The 13,862-nt window shown below is 38.9% G+C and overlaps 1 protein-coding gene across 1 annotated transcript in view; it reads right to left on the bottom strand.

The window, feature by feature from the left end:
- The window catches only part of LOC129818041 (one cut domain family member 2-like), a 58,677-nt gene that overhangs the window by 6,065 nt on the left and 38,750 nt on the right, over positions 1-13,862 (bottom strand). The gene's annotated exons all lie outside the window — the stretch shown is intronic.

Genomic DNA, 13,862 nt, shown 5'->3' on the forward strand with positions numbered 1-13,862 from the left:
CAGCAGGAGCCTCCTGGTAATTGAAAAGCTGGCGCTTGGCTGGAACTCGGCTGGCGCTCTCCACCGTGTGACCTCTAATTGAGACCCCTCCCATTGATTTCTTGAGGGGAGGGGGTGAAGAGAGGAGGGTGTACAGTTTGGCTGGCGGGGGGGGCGGGGGACGACAGGTGGATGAGGAGGAAGTGTGTTCAGCAGCGGGGTACTGAGAGGTGAGGAGGAATGAAATGAGAGAATGAGTGTCCAGGCCAGAGTGAATTGACTGAAGGTGGGATTGGAGGAAACGGGTTGGTGGGCCCGGCCGAGTAGGGGAGGAGAGGGAGAGATGAGATTTTAAGGAGTTATAACAGGGAGAAGACCTGCCAGACATGCATTTCGTGCATGTTTCATTTTTGGATTCTTCGTGACAGATTGAATGTATGTAATAACATCCGACACCTTTTTATGCAACAAGGGTCTAGCTCTGGTCCAGAGCTTTCTGATGCAGAGCTGCACATTTCAACACCCTTTTTAGTTTTGGCTTTCTGATGCAGAGCTGCACATAAACCACCTGTACCAGAGTTAAGAACCTATCCTCTGTACTATTTGAAGTGGGTTCATCATCACTGGACTCACCATCACTCTTGACGCAGAGACACAAGCGTCCAATTGGTGTATGTATATTGTACCAGTATTCAATAGGACTTCCATAGTCTTCAACAGATGCTAGTATCTCTGTTGATCGTCCAGATTTAGGAGCGTGTGTAGCCTTGGAAACCGTAAGGGGATTGGTCCATATAAAGAGTTAACAATGGAACTGCCTCCCAAACTGTGAACAGAGAACTGGCTTCTCTAATTGTTACAACGTTTTTTTGGGATTTTGTTTTTGTGACGGTGAATAGCGGAGGAGGGATGTTGCTAGTGTAGTAACGGATGTGAAATGGCTAGCTAGTTAGCGGGTGCGCGCTAGTAGCATTTCAATCAGTTACGTCACCTGTTATTGATGTGTGCAGAGGGTCCCTGGTTCGCGCCCGGGTCGGGGCGAGGGGACGGTTTAAAGTTATACTGTTACACTAGTTCGGAGCCTCTTGATCGGAGACTGTTGGATCCTTCTTTGACTGCGCCAACGTGGAGGAAGTAGGCAGGGCTAACATTTTGCTCAGTTACTGTGATGGATGTATCGGTACATATGTAGACATTTCATTTAATATGTTATTTGAAAATAAATGTTGGATGCATTTGTTAAATGTTTTCTCAAGTTTTTGTCACGTGCGCTAGTATAGTGTAATGCCTTTTCTTGATTGCTCTTTCCCAACAATGCAGTAATCAATAACAAAGTCAAGTAGAACAACACAATACATTGAATTCAGAAGAACACGAGAAAGTAGGTAAGCTATATACAGGGTCAGTATACTATATACAGGGTCAGTACCATATTAACAATGTGCAGGGATACTGGAGTGATAGAGGTAGATATGTATAGGGGGAAGGGGACAGGGATACTGGGGTGAGGGAGGTAGATATGTATAGGGGGAAGGGGACAGGGATACTGGAGTGATGGAGGTAGATATGTATAGGGGACAGGGATACTGGAGTGATGGAGGTAGATATGTATAGGGGGAAGGGGACAGGGATACTGGAGTGATGGAGGTAGATATGTATAGGGGACAGGGATACTGGAGTAATGGAGGTAGATATGTATAGGGGACAGGGATACTGGAGTGATGGAGGTAGATATGTATAGGGGACAGGGATACTGGAGTGATGGAGGTAGATATGTATAGGGGGAAGGGGACAGGGATACTGGAGTGATGGAAGTAGATATGTATAGGGGGAAGGGGACAGGGATACTGGAGTGATGGAGGTAGATATGTATAGGGGGAAGGGGACAGGGATACTGGAGTGATGGAGGTAGATATGTATAGGGGGAAGGTGACTAGACATCAGGACAACAGAGTAGCAGCAGCGTATATGATGCTTGTATAGAAGTGGGTATAGAGTCAGTATGAATGTGTGGGTGTTTGCATGTTGTGTGTGTGTGTGTGTGTGTGTGTGCGTAGAGACAAATAAAATAGCATGGTTCAATGCAGATCAATCAGTCAAATGTATTTATAAATCCCTTTTTATGTAGTCGTCTGTTGGTCGAGCATGGTGTTTACAGCACCATGACAGTGGGTTTGATTCCCAGGACTACCCATATATACAATCTTTGCTCATAAAAGCGTCTGCAAAATAGAATATATTATTATATTACATCAACAGATGACACAAAGTGCTTACACAGAAACCCAGCCTGTAACTGCAAGCAATGCAGGTGTAGAAGCACGGTGGCTAGGAAAAACTCCCTTGAAAAGCAGGAACCTAGGAAGAAACCTAAAGAGGAACCAGGCTCTGGGGGGTGGCCAGTCCTTTTCTGGCTGTGCCGGGTGGAGATTATAAGAATTACATGGCCATTTAAGGCCAGATCGTTCTTCAAGATGTTCAAATGTTCGTAGATGACCAACAGGGTCAAATAATAATCAGTGGTTGTAGACGGTGCAACGGGTCCAGTACCTCAGGAGGACATGTCAGTTGGCTTTTCATAGTTGAGTATTCAGAGGTCGAGACAGCAGGTGCGGTAGGGAGAGGGGTGAGAGCGAGAGAGAGAGATATAGGGAGAAGGTTTGATTCCCAGGACTACCCATATATAAAATCTATGCACACGACTGTAAGTCACTTTTAACGCCAACCCCATTCCTGGAGAGATGCTGTTCCTGGAGAGATACCCTCCTGTAGGTTTTAACTCCAACAATGTTGCTGGAGTGATACCCTCCTGTAGGTTTTAACTCCAACCCTGTTCCTGGAGAGATACCCTCCTGTAGGTTTTAACTCCAACCCTGTTCCTGGAGAGAAACCCTCCTGTAGGTTTTAACTCCAACCCTGTTCCTGGAGAGAAACCCTCCTGTAGGTATTAACTCCAACCCTGTTCCTGGAGAGAAACCCTCCTGTAGGTTTTAACTCCAACCCTGTTCCTGGAGAGAAACCCTCCTGTAGGTTTTAACTCCAACCCTGTTCCTGGAGAGAAACCCTCCTGTAGGTATTAACTCCAACCCTGTTCCTGGAGAGAGACCCTCCTGTAGGTATTAACTCCAACCCTGTTCCAGGAGAGATACCCTCCTGTAGGTTTAAACACCAACCCTGTTCCTGGAGAGATTCCCTCCTGTAGGTTTTAACTCCAACCCTGTTCCTGGAGAGAAACCCTCCTGTAGGTTTTAACTTCAACCCCAGTTGTAACTAACCTGGTTCAGTTTACCAACCAGCTAATTATTAGAATCAGGTGCACTATATTAGGGTTGGAGTGAAAACCTACAGGATGGTAGCTCTCCAGGAACAGGGTTGGTGTTTAAACCTACAGGAAGGTTTCTCTCCAGGAACAGGGTTGGAGTTAAAACCTAGGTTAATGTAATGAGTATCTGTAGTTTAATAATGTGTATCTGTAATAATGTGTATCTGTAGGTTAATAATGTGTATCTGTAATAATGTGTATCTGTAGGTTAATAATGAGTATCTGTAATAATGTGTATCTGTAATAATGTGTATCTGTAGGTTAATGATGTGTATCTGTAATAATGAGTATCTGTAATAATGTGTATCTGTAGGTTAATGATGTGTATCTGTAATAATGTGTATCTGTAATAATGTGTATCTGTAATGATGTGTATCTGTAATGATGTGTATCTGTAATAATGTGTATCTGTAGGTTAATAATGAGTATCTGTAGGTTAATGATGTGTATCTGTAATAATGTGTATCTGTAGGTTAATAATGTGTATCTGTAATAATGTGTATCTGTAGGTTAATGATGTGTATCTGTAATAATGTGTATCTGTAGGTTAATAATGTGTATCTGTAATAATGTGTATCTGTAATAATGTGTATCTGTAGGTTAATGATGTGTATCTGTAATAATGTGTATCTGTAGGTTAATAATGAGTATCTGTAGGTTAATAATGAGTATCTGTAGGTTAATAATGTGTATCTGTAATAATGTGTATCTGTAGGTTAATAATGTGTATCTGTAGGTTAATAATGTGTATCTGTAGGTTAATAATGTGTATCTGTAATAATGTGTATCTGTAATAATGTGTATCTGTAATAATGTGTATCTGTAATAATGTGTATCTGTAATAATGTGTATCTGTAGGTTAATGATGTGTATCTGTAATAATGTGTATCTGTAGGTTAATAATGAGTATCTGTAGGTTAATAATGAGTATCTGTAGGTTAATAATGTGTATCTGTAATAATGTGTATCTGTAGGTTAATAATGTGTATCTGTAGGTTAATAATGTGTATCTGTAGGTTAATAATGTGTATCTGTAATAATGTGTATCTGTAATAATGTGTATCTGTAATAATGTGTATCTGTAATAATGTGTATCTGTAATAATGTGTATCTGTAATAATGTGTATCTGTAGGTTAATAATGTGTATCTGTAGGTTAATAATGTGTATCTGTAATAATGTGTATCTGTAGGTTAATAATGAGTATCTGTAATAATGAGTATCTGTAATAATGTGTATCTGTAATGATGTGTATCTGTAATAATGTGTATCTGTAGGTTAATAATGTGTATCTGTAATAATGTGTATCTGTAATAATGTGTATCTGTAGGTTAATAATGAGTATCTGTAGGTTAATGATGTGTATCTGTAATAATGTGTATCTGTAGGTTAATAATGTGTATCTGTAATAATGTGTATCTGTAGGTTAATAATGAGTATCTGTAATAATGAGTATCTGTAATAATGTGTATCTGTAATAATGAGTATCTGTAATAATGTGTATCTGTAATGATGTGTATCTGTAATGATGTGTATCTGTAGGTTAATGATGTGTATCTGTAATAATGTGTATCTGTAGGTTAATAATGAGTATCTGTAGGTTAATAATGAGTATCTGTAGGTTAATAATGTGTATCTGTAATGATGTGTATCTGTAGGTTAATAATGTGTATCTGTAATAATGTGTATCTGTAATGATGTGTATCTGTAATAATGTGTATCTGTAATAATGTGTATCTGTAATAATGTGTATCTGTAATGATGTGTATCTGTAGGTTAATAATGTGTATCTGTAATATTGTGTATCTGTAATAATGTGTATCTGTAATGATGTGTATCTGTAGGTTAATATTGTGTATCTGTAATGATGTGTATCTGTAATAATGTGTATCTGTAATAATGTGTATCTGTAGGTTAATAATGAGTATCTGTAATAATGAGTATCTGTAATAATGTGTATCTGTAATAATGTGTATCTGTAATAATGTGTATCTGTAATGATGTGTATCTGTAATAATGTGTATCTGTAATAATGTGTATCTGTAATATTGTGTATCTGTAATAATGTGTATCTGTAATGATGTGTATCTGTAGGTTAATAATGTGTATCTGTAATATTGTGTATCTGTAATAATGTGTATCTGTAATGATGTGTATCTGTAGGTTAATATTGTGTATCTGTAATGATGTGTATCTGTAATAATGTGTATCTGTAATAATGTGTATCTGTAATAATGTGTATCTGTAGGTTAATAATGAGTATCTGTAGGTTAATGATGTGTATCTGTAATGATGTGTATCTGTAGGTTAATATTGTGTATCTGTAATAATGTGTATCTGTAGGTTAATAATGAGTATCTGTAGGTTAATGATGTGTATCTGTAGGTTAATGATGTGTATCTGTAGGTTAATGATGTGTATCTGTAGGTTAATAATGAGTATCTGTAGGTTAATGATGTGTATCTGTAGGTTAATGATGTGTATCTGTAGGTTAATAATGAGTATCTGTAGGTTAATAATGAGTATCTGTAGGTTAATAATGAGTATCTGTAGGTTAATGATGTGTATCTGTAGGTTAATGATGTGTATCTGTAATAATGTGTATCTGTAGGTTTATAATGTGTATCTGTAGGTTAATAATGAGTATCTGTAGGTTAATAATGTATATCTGTAATAATGTGTATCTGTAGGTTAATAATGAGTATCTGTAGGTTAATGATGTGTATCTGTAATAATGTGTATCTGTAGGTTAATAATGTGTATCTGTAGGTTAATAATGAGTATCTGTAGGTTAATGATGTGTATCTGTAGGTTAATGATGTGTATCTGTAATAATGTGTATCTGTAGGTTAATAATGAGTATCTGTAGGTTAATGATGTGTATCTGTAGGTTAATGATGTGTATCTGTAATAATGTGTATCTGTAGGTTAATAATGTGTATCTGTAGGTTAATAATGAGTATCTGTAGGTTAATGATGTGTATCTGTAATAATGTGTATCTGTAGGTTAATAATGTGTATCTGTAGGTTAATAATGAGTATCTGTAGGTTAATGATGTGTATCTGTAGGTTAATAATGTGTATCTGTAATGATGTGTATCTGTAGGTTAATAATGTATATCTGTAATAATGTGTATCTGTAGGTTAATAATGTGTATCTGTAATAATGTGTATCTGTAGGTTAATAATGTGTATCTGTAATAATGTGTATCTGTAGGTTAATAATGTGTATCTGTAATAATGTGTATCTGTAGGTTAATAATGAGTATCTGTAGGTTAATGTGACAATAGCTGTACTCTTACCTTCCAGACTGGTTCCATATGATTTTTATTTATTTAAATGTTTTACCTTTATTTAACTAGGCAAGTCAGTTAAGAACAAATTCTTATTTTCAATGACGGTCTACCGGGGAACAGTGGGTTAACTGCCTTGTTCAGGGGGCAGAACGACAGATCTGTACCTTGTCAGCTCGGGGATTTAGCCATAATGTATGTAAGTGTTATCTTTTTTGTTGTTGTTGGTATTGGTATTCATCACATCGACTCATCTCAGTCTTACCTGGTAAAATAAAGATTTATGTATATAACAAAATATTACCCTGTCAATGCACATTTATGCTACACATTAGTTGTTGCTTTTACATTAGAACACACTGTTTCAAAGGAGGTGTGGATTTGAGATCACTGACTCTAGTCTTTAGTTCTCACCACAGACATCACTTCTAGCAATATTAGGCAGTAGTAGGACGCTCACTACCCAGCAATCTGTCAGTGTCACGGCACCAAATTATTATAAATGCTGTGGTCTCATTGACACAGGTGAAGTGAATGATGTGTGTTTGAAAGCAGTTTCCTGGTTCTACGGTGGCCCAGCGGTTCAGGCCCGATACGCTGTTACTATCCCTTTGTTCAAAAGGATTCAATTTAAAGGAAAGAAAGAAAACTAATTAATTATTTTAAATGGTCTTATTTTCCCTCCTTGTTTTAAGAAATACATTGCAGAACTACAACATTTCAGTCTATTTGAGACATGGAACAAAAACATGTATACAATCATTTTCATCTGAAAAATACATTTTTTTTTGGTTTTCAAGTCATGAGGACAAATGTATTTGTCTTTACACAGACAGGGTTTATTTTGTCTTTACACAGACAGGATTTATTTTGTCTTTACATAGACAGGGTAAGCGAAACAACATTAACTCTGAATATTTCCTTCATTTTGATCATAATTGAATTGCTTATCAATAGGTTATCCATACGATTCCATTACAACACCATACTTTTAATACCAGCTCCCATTTGTGTTCCAACTAATGAAAAGAAACAAAAGAAAAAAAAATCATGTTTTTCTTTTACAAAAAACAAAAACATCAACAGAAACAAATCAGTAAAAAATCTACAGAAAATGGTAAATGTATTTCTTTGGGATAGACAGCAATATTGGCTTCGTTTTCATCTTTGGAATGAAGCTTTTGCTTAGAATATTCAACCACTACCACACAGTCTAGCCTGATCCCAGATCTGTTTGTGCTGTATATCTAACGCCTATGGTGGGTGTCACAAACAGATCTGGAACCAGGCTTCTCAACCACTTCCTGTGAGGTCATCCTTTCCAGGTGTAATTTACTGATATCATCAGATTGTAACACCACCCCTTGCATTTTGGTTTAAACACACTCCTCTCTAAGTAGCCTTTTCACACTATCATGCCGACCTGAACAAACCAGGTCAGTACAGCTCGGTTCAGTTCGGTTCGGCTCGGCTCAGTTGTGTGAAAGGGCTTATATAAGACCCTTACTGAGCCAATGTACAGTATGTTATGTTCCGTCAAGCATAGATACATAAAGAGAATCCAACTGTGGAGAGTAAAATTGATGAATCAAAGTGAAAAGTTATTTTTCAATATTCTCATCTTCTACTAAATGAATGAGTGATTTGATTCATCGAGTTTAATTTGGTTATCGTCACACTGACCTCTGACCTCTAACCTCTAACCCCCTGTGGTCGTCAGACCGTCTGACCCTTCACAGGCTAGTGGCGTTGCCATAGTTCTCTTTATGTGTGTTTTTTTTAAATTTATTATAAATGATTAACCCAGTGAGGACCAGAGTACTGTACAATCACTTCATCCTAAACTCATTTGTTGTATTTTCATCAGACACTGATTGAGTGCTGCTGTCTCATAATAGGGTTTAATTTGTTAGCTAAGTGGAAGGTATAAGAGAGGCATAGATTGTCAGGCACAGTACCTTCTGTGACATCATTAAGTTGAGGCCTTTTCACTAATATTCTTTGAAAGGTTATTTATTGTACTGTGTTTTCAGGTCTATTGTGGTTGATTAAATACTACATGGTTTGTCCATCGATGTCAAATTCTGCGCTGTGTAAGTTACTATACGAAGGCTATGTCAAAGTTGTGGACTACTGTCTCAAATAGGCCTCAGAACAGTTTTATTTTATTTTTACTCATTCTATTTCTATCTCATCTGTCACTCTTGTGCAGTATGTTAACAGTTAGCCTTGTGCTAGCCTTGTGCTAGCCTTGTGCAGTATGTTAACAGTTAGCCTTGTGTTCATAACCTTCTACTCGGGAATACGGACCCTTCAGCTAATTCACTTATTACCCAGAGGGTGCACTATGACAGTGGAGGGCCAATATATACACAACTGAGCCACACTCTCAGCAACCACATGCAGCCCATAGAGTGGTACGGATTCTGAACTTAAAAAGTAATGAAGTCACAATGCATTACACTGCTAGCTAATTGTAAATATACTCATGCATAAAATCTGGGCTATAGCACTGTTGTTTGGCAGTTGCTAAACATAATGCTACACTTCAACACAGAAGAATAGGTCATAAGACAAAGAAGGAAACATTTACAAAATGGTGGTCAGAAACTAGGTCATAAGACAAAGAAGGAAACATTTACAAAATGGTGGTCAGAAACTATGCCATAAGACAAAGAAGGAAACATTTACAAAATGGTGGTCAGAAACTATGCCATAAGACAAAGAAGGAAACATTTACAAAATGGTGGTCAGAAACTAGAACAGAAGAACAAGGGGGAGTTTTTTGTCTTTTTTTTTTGTCTTTTTTTTTTTACATTGTAACATGTAAACTGTAGGCTTAATCTGCAACTATCCTCATTCCAGAAAGCTGAGTGAGTAACCGGAGCCACTCCAACAACAAAAAATAAAACCAGAAACAATTAAAAACTCAAACCACAAAAAGACAAGCATTTGTTTTTGGTAAGCGCACCTCTTCAACTATTACAGAAATCACAACTTAAAATGTATAAATTTTTTTTTTTTTGGTTTGTCTCGTAAAGTCACAGTTACCAAAATAATAATTTATTACATACGCTAGAATAACATTACCCTAACCACTAGTATCTCTGAGGTATATCTGAGAACATTGAGGAGAGCACGGTCTGCGCTGTTAACATGCCACAACTTTTTCATTTTTCATTAAAAAAAAAAGAAATGTAAAGCTTTGCAACCATTTGGTAGAATAAGAAGAGGAGAGGAAACAGATATATTTGGAAAGCCTTTGGTATCATTTCTCTTAGTTCTTTGCTTAGTGATTGCATTGCAAAGCACCACAGAGCCGGACTAATACATTGTCCACTAGTCAACAACGTGACGGCCGGCTAGAAGCTGAGGTAAGTACAGAGAGGTCTACACTTTTCTTTGGTTCAAGCAAGGCACTCGTCCCATGGTTATCTCATACTTTGCAACAAAAGCGCTGTTTACGTCTTTGTTAAAGCAGCCCCAGTGGAAAAGTAATATAGCTGGCTGAATATAGGCCTTTAACCCTATTAGTAATATAGGCCTTTAACCCTATTAGTAATATAGGCCTTTAACCCTATTAGTAATATAGGCCTCTATCCCTATTAGTAATATAGGCCTAAAAGCCTATCATATCAGCTCTAGAGAGAGAATTCATTGGTCAGTACTGTCCTATGGTTCCAGGAGTCTCACATCAACTGTTGCCACTCCCATATCTTAAGTGTATTTGTATAATGTATTATATGCTAATTCGTATAGGCTACACATAGATGAACGTGGCAACATGTGATGAACTCCCGTACTTTCATAAATGACAATGGTCCCAAGTTCCCACTAGATCCAACATTATTTCTCTCTCTCTCTCATTTCAACTCCATATTACCTTTCCAAACAGGAGCTAGATGAGTATAATGATGTGTTCCATAACCAAGTGGGAAGTAGGAATTTCTCACATGTAACTGGGAAAAATCCCATTGAAGACCCCTCCAACTGGTAATTACTAGTGGGAAACTCATCCCTCCCACTTCTCCCACATGCTGACCTTTGACATCACCTAGGATAAATGTATAAATGTATTTATCCTTTAATGTATTTTAATGTATATATAAATGTATTTATCCTTTATTTAACCAGGCAAGTCAGTTAAGAACAAATTCTTATTTACAATGACGGCCTACACCGTGCAAACCCGGACGACGCTGGGACAATTGTGCGCCGCCCCTATGGGACCCTCAATCACAGTCGGTTGTGATACAGCCTGGATTTGAACCAGGGTGTCTGTAGTGATGCCTCTAGCACTGAGATGCAGTGCCTTAGACCACTGCGCCACTCGGGAGCCCCAGTGGCTCCCTACTAAGAGACTGGCCTCTATAACAGCATTTCCAGCAGTTAAATGCAACAACAAAATATTATTTATAAAAAGCTATCTATTCATATGGTTTGTGAACACTATAATTTGTTAACGAGCATGATAGCTGTACTTTTAGTTCATGGGTTAAGTAGCTTGTTGACCAATCTGCGTTTCTCAACGAGTTCAAAGCACGTGAATACATCCAACTGGTATTTACGACTTCACAACTGGCATATTCCCACCTCCCGCTTGGTTACGAACACAGCATTAGTCCCAAGGAGTACACTACTGCTATTATAACGATTACAGCTGTTCTGTTTTGTTTGAACCAGAATGTATCAGGGTTATGTGTCTTTCAGAGAGGCTTTTCACCAGTGCCTTTTGGTTTCTTTGTGTTGAGGTTTCTTTGGTTTGGTTTGGTTTAAATCACAACGTTGCACTGGACCAATAGGCAGGGAGGAGGATTGTGGTTTTTGAAGTCCATTTACAGTATATTGTCCATTGCTTTATTTCCATTAAGTCTGATTGTTAAGGAGTGATACTTGGGGCGGATTGAGGGAAGCATTTTCAAATGTATGGACTGTAGCCTACTTTGCACAGGCACTAGTAAAAATACAGATTCTATAATGTCAGTTTGATGAGATGGACACTGTGTTTTTTGGGGGGGGGCCAATCATTCTGACTCTCCTGTGTTTGTAGATTTCTAAAAACGTTTGTTTTTCCCGGCACTGCTTGTTTGATCGTTACATATAAAAAAATATATAAAAAAAGAAATCAAGGAGAAAAGTTAATCCCTAGATATCTGGGAATTATATTAGTATATATATATGTTCTTTATATAAAGTATGTGGATGTATTTTATCCAGCCTCTAGGTTGTCTCAATGCTTCAGTGTAAAGATGGCGTTGACTTGGGGGTTTGTCTCAACAACTCAATGTGTGGTTTGGACACAATGTGTACTGTAATCTGGTGAAGGGCTTTCTGAAACCCCTAACACACACCCTCACCTTCCCCAACCCTAAGCCTAACACACACCCTCACCTTCCCCAACCCTAACCCTAACACACACCCTCACCTTACCCAACCCTAACACACACCCTCACCTTCCCTAACCCTAACACTTCCCCCTTCGTCCCTATTATTTTAGGGGAGGAGAAGGCATGTGTTGGAGAGAGCAAGAGAAAGGAGAGGGAAGGAGAAAGGAGAGGGAAGAGAAAGGAGAGAGAGGGAGAAAGGAGAGGGAAGGGGAAAGGAGAGGGAAGGCGAAAGGAGAGGGAAGGAGAAAGGAGAGGGAAGGAGAAAGGAGAGGGAAGGAGAAAGGAGAGGGAAGAGAAAGGAGAGAGAGGGAGAAAGGAGAGGGAAGGGGAAAGGAGAGGGAAGGCGAAAGGAGAGGGAAGGAGAAAGGAGAGGGAAGGAGAAAGGAGAGGGAAGGGGAAAGGAGAGGGAAGGAGAATGGAGAGGGAAGGAGAAAGGAGAGGGAAGGGGAAAGGGGAGGAGAAGGCATGTGTTGGAGAGAGCAAGAGAAAGGAGAGGGAAGGAGAAAGGAGAGGGAAGAGAAAGGAGAGAGAGGGAGAAAGGAGAGGGAAGGGGAAAGGAGAGGGAAGGAGAAAGGAGAGGGAAGGAGAAAGGAGAGGGAATGAGAAAGGAGAGGGAAGGGGAAAGGAGAGGGAAGGAGAATGGAGAGGGAAGGAGAAAGGAGAGGGAAGGGGAAAGGAGAGGGAAGGAGAATGGAGAGGGAAGGAGAAAGGAGAGGGAAGGGGAAAGGAGAGGGAAGGAGAATGGAGAGGAAAGGGGAGGGAAGGAGAAAGGAGAGGGAAGGGGAAAGGAGAGGGAAGGGGAAAGGAGAGGGAAGGAGAATGGAGAGGGAAGGAGAAAGGAGAGGGAAGGGGAAAGGAGAGGAGAAGGCATGTGTTGGAGAGAGCAAGAGAAAGGAGAGGGAAGGAGAAAGGAGAGGGAAGAGAAAGGAGAGAGGGAGAAAGGAGAGGGAAGGGGAAAGGAGAGGGAAGGAGAAAGGAGAGGGAAGGAGAAAGGAGAGGGAAGGAGAAAGGAGAGGGAAGGGGGAAGGAGAGGGAAGGAGAATGGAGAGGGAAGGAGAAAGGAGAGGGAAGGAGAATGGAGAGGGAAGGAGAAAGGAGAGGGAATGAGAATGGAGAGGGAAGGAGAAAGGAGAGGGAAGGAGAAAGAGAGAGGGAAGGAGAAAGGAGATGGAAGGAGAATGGAGAGGGAAGGAGAATGGAGAGGGAAGGAGAAAGAGAGAGAGAGATAATATCAAAATGAAAGCATGGGCCAAGCGCAGACCGTACTACAGAAAACAAATCTTTGGTATCTTTGGTTTCATCAACACGATTAAAATGACAAATGGAAAGGTCAGTGAGGTAGCCTCTTTGGTTCTCACTATAGAAATAGAAATCGTTTTTTTTTTTTTACACAAGTCAGTCTTGGAAGCAGCTAGTTTAAGGGAATCCTCTGTTTTCCTTCTCTATCAAGTGAAACAACGACCAACCTCTCAAGTGTTCCAGTTATCTTTGGTGAGTCTGACTTGTCTCAATCAACGTGTGACCCTCCCCTATCAGTGGCACAAACATCAGTCTGAAATTCATTGCTCGTCCATCACTGGTAAACAAAAGAATGCAAAGGTCTCGCAAATGAAAAACAAAATAAATGAATTAATAATAAATCACAGAAGGAAAAATACAATGCAGTGCTCATTCATTATCTTTTAAAACAACCGATTGTTTTCATCAGGAAGAATGAAGTTAATGGAAAAAAATCTATATTCGGGAAAAAGATTTAACTAAATGTGTTTATAATAATATAATGGCGACATTCATTATTACAACTACCCTGACATTACTAAATTAAAAAAAACATTGTTCTGTCATTATTCACAAAACAATTGAACACCCTCTGTTGCTTTT

Source organism: Salvelinus fontinalis, chromosome 21, assembly GCF_029448725.1.
Source record: "Salvelinus fontinalis isolate EN_2023a chromosome 21, ASM2944872v1, whole genome shotgun sequence".
NCBI lineage: Eukaryota > Metazoa > Chordata > Actinopteri > Salmoniformes > Salmonidae > Salvelinus > Salvelinus fontinalis.